Source organism: Hoplias malabaricus, chromosome 15, assembly GCF_029633855.1.
Source record: "Hoplias malabaricus isolate fHopMal1 chromosome 15, fHopMal1.hap1, whole genome shotgun sequence".
In the NCBI taxonomy this organism is placed as follows: Eukaryota; Metazoa; Chordata; class Actinopteri; order Characiformes; family Erythrinidae; genus Hoplias; species Hoplias malabaricus.
The window spans coordinates 1,950,834-1,955,056 of record NC_089814.1 but is presented as its reverse complement, the minus strand read 5'-3'; positions in this window follow the sequence as shown (position 1 = coordinate 1,955,056).

Sequence of the window (4,223 nt, the reverse complement as noted above, 5' to 3'; positions counted from 1 at the left end):
TAAAACCTGGGGAAAATAGAACTGTTCAATTAATGTGGAAAATAAATGAATCCATAGCTGAGATCCACCAGCAGAGGGCAGTAACACAATGCGTTTACTGCTTATACCACTACTGTCCACAATAAACAGAGAGAGAGAGAGACATACACAATACACACACAATACACTCACACCACAACACACACACATATATATATATATTCATCTTCTTTTCCGCTTGTCCATTTCACATTTCAGGGTCGCGGTGACACACACACACACACACAATACACAATTCACCTCATTGTGTCCTGTTAGGAGTGTGGTGTGTTCTCTCTGTGTCTGTGTGGGTTTCCTCCGGGTGACTGTCTGTGGGGTTTGTGGTGTGTTCTCTCTTTGTCTGTGTGGGTTTCCTCCGTGTGACTGTCTGTGAGGAGTGTAGTGTGTTCTCCCTGTGTCTGCGTGGGTTTCCTCCGGGTGACTGTCTGTGAGGAGTGTGGTGTGTTCTCTCTGTGTCTGTGTGGGTTTCCTCCGGGTGACTGTCTGTGGGGTTTGTGGTGTGTTCTCTCTGTGTCTGCGTGGGTGTCCTCCGGGTGACTGTCAGTGAGGAGTGTGGTGTGTTCTCCCTGTGTCTGTGTTGGTTTCCTCCGGGTGACTGTCTGTGAGGAGTGTGGTGTGTTCTCTCTGTGTCTGTGTGGGTTTCCTCCGGGTGACTGTCTGTGAGGAGTGTGGTGTGTTCTCTCTGTGTCTGTGTGGGTTTCCTCCGGGTGACTGTCTGTGAGGAGTGTGGTGTGTTCTCTCTGTGTCTGCGTGGGTTTCCTCCGGGTGACTGTCTGTGAGGAGTGTGGTGTGTTCTCTCTGTGTCTGCGTGGGTTTCCTCCGGGTGACTGTCTGTGAGGAGTGTGGTGTGTTCTTTCTGTGTCTGCATGGGTTTCCTCCGGGTGCTTCAGTTTCCTCCCACGCACCAAAAACACATGTTGGTAGCTGGATTAGAGACTTAAAAGTGTCCGTAGGTGTGAGAGTGTGTGTGAGTGAATGTGTGAGAGTGTGTGTGAATGAATGTGTGAGTGTGAGAGTGAATGTGTGAGAGTGTGAGTGAATTTGTGAGAGTGTGAATGAATGTGTAAGTGTGATCTTTTCCACTTGTCCATTTCAGGGTCACAGTGGCAACAGGGTGAGCAAAGAAGCCCAGACGTCTCTGTCCCCCGCAACCTCCACCAGCTCCCCAGACCAACCGGGAGATATAATCCCTCCAGGGTGTCCTGGGTCTACCCTGGGTCCTCCTTTCAGTTGGATGTGCCTGGTATACCTCCAGTGAGGCGTCCAGGAGGCATCCTCATCCGATGCCCGAACCACCTCAACTGACTCCTCTCAACGCGAAGGAGCAGCGACTCTGCTCCGAGCTCCTCACCCGATCACGGAGAGTAGACCCAGCAACTCATCGGAGAAAGCTCATTTCGGCCGCTTGTAACTGTGATCTCGTTCTTTTGGTCATTACCCAGAGCTCATGACCATAGGTGAGAGTGGGGACGTAGATTGACCAAGAACCAGTTTCCGATGCCAAGTTCCACTGCTTCACCAGGGGTAGGTCCCGGTAACCCTATTCTGGGCAGGGTACTCTTTAATCCTCATAAGATCTTCATAAAGGTGCTTCCTGGAACAACACTATACCACACAAAACTATACTATACTACACTATACCACACAATACAATACTACAGTATACTGTACCACACAACACAATACTACAATATACTGTACCACACAACACAATATTACAGTATACTGTACCACACAACACAATACTACAATATACTGTACCACACAACACAATAGTACAGTACACTGTACCACACAACACAGTACTACAATATACTGTACTACACAATACTACAATACACTGTACCACACAACACAATACTACAATATACTGTACCACACAACACAATAGTACAATATACTGTACCACACAACACAGTACTACAGTATACTGTACCACACAACACAATACTACAGTATACTGTACCACACATCACAATGCTACAATATACTGTACCACACAATACTACAGTATACTGTACCACACAACACAATAGTACAATATACTGTACCACACAACACAGTACTACCAGGGGTAGGTCCCGGTAACCCTATTCTGGGCAGGGTACTCTTTAATCCTCATAAGATCTTCATAAAGGTGCTTCCTGGAACAACACTATACCACACAAAACTATACTATACTACACTATACCACACAATACAATACTACAGTATACTGTACCACACAACACAATACTACAATATACTGTACCACACAACACAATATTACAGTATACTGTACCACACAACACAGTACTACAATATACTGTACTACACAATACTACAATATACTGTACCACACAACACAATATACTGTACCACACAACACAATAGTACAGTACACTGTACCACACAACACAGTACTACAATATACTGTACTACACAATACTACAATACACTGTACCACACAACACAATACTACAATATACTGTACCACACAACACAATAGTACAATATACTGTACCACACAACACAGTACTACAATATACTGTACCACACAACACAATACTACAGTATACTGTACCACACATCACAATGCTACAATATACTGTACCACACATCACAATGCTACAATATACTGTACCACACAATACTACAGTATACTGTACCACACAACACAATAGTACAATATACTGTACCACACAACACAGTACTACAATATACTGTACCACACAACACAATACTACAGTATACTGTACCACACATCACAATGCTACAATATACTGTACCACACAATACTACAGTATACTGTACCACACAACACAATGCTACAATATACTGTACCACACAATACTACAGTATACTGTACCACACAACGCCACAGTATACTGTACCACACAACACAATACTACAGTATACTGTACCACACAACACAATAATAGAGTATACTGAACCACACAACACAATACTACAGTATACTGTACCACACAACACAATAGTACAGTATACTGTACCACACATCACAATGCTACAATATACTGTACCACACAATACTACAGTATACTGTACCACACAACACAATGCTACAATATACTGTACCACACAACACAATGCTACAGTATACTGTACCACACAATACTACAGTATACTGTACCACACAACACAATAATAGAGTATACTGAACCACACAACACAATACTACAATATACTGTACCACACAACACAATAGTACAGTATACTGTACCACACATCACAATGCTACAATATACTGTACCACACAATACTACAGTATACTGTGCCACACAACACAATGCTACAATATACTGTACCACACAACACAATGCTACAGTATACTGTGCCACACAACACAATGCTACAATATACTGTACCACACAACACAATGCTACAATATACTGTACCACACAACACAATACTACAGTATACTGTACCACACAACACAATGCTACAATATACTGTACCACACAACACAATACTACAGTATACTGTACCACACAACACAATACTACAATATACTGAACCACACAACCCAATAATACAGTATACTGTACCACAAAACACAATACTACAATATACTGTACTATACCACTATACATAACTACACCACACTACACTATATTATACTACACTATATACCACTTATTTAACCCAATACTACATTATAATATACAATACCACACTACACTGTATCTACACTGCATGTGTAGTCTCCAACTGCAACTAATAAATCTTTATCACACGCAGCCTGGAAAAAGAGACTATGTTTAACTCATATCATCACTAACCAGCTGAGTAAAGTACACAATCCCATAACATACAAATCCACACTACACAACACAATGCTACACTAAACTATACTTTACTATAGTACTATAGTATTTTGTAGTGTGGTATAGTGTAGTGTAGTGTAGACAGACAGGGAGCAAGACAGAGAAACAGTAAGAGATACAGAGAATGAGAGAGAGAGAGAGTGGGAGAGACCGTAAGAGACACAAAAGGAGACAATAAGAGAGGGGGAGACAGCGAGAGAGAGTCAGTAAGAGGTGCATAACGAGACAATGAGTGAGAGAGAGACATTGAGGGATACAGAGACAGTGAGAGTGTGTATGAATACTTGTTTAGACTCCACCTCAAATCACGACCTGAGAGTGCCAGAATGATCATTAGCGGCTCAGTGGCGCCGTCTG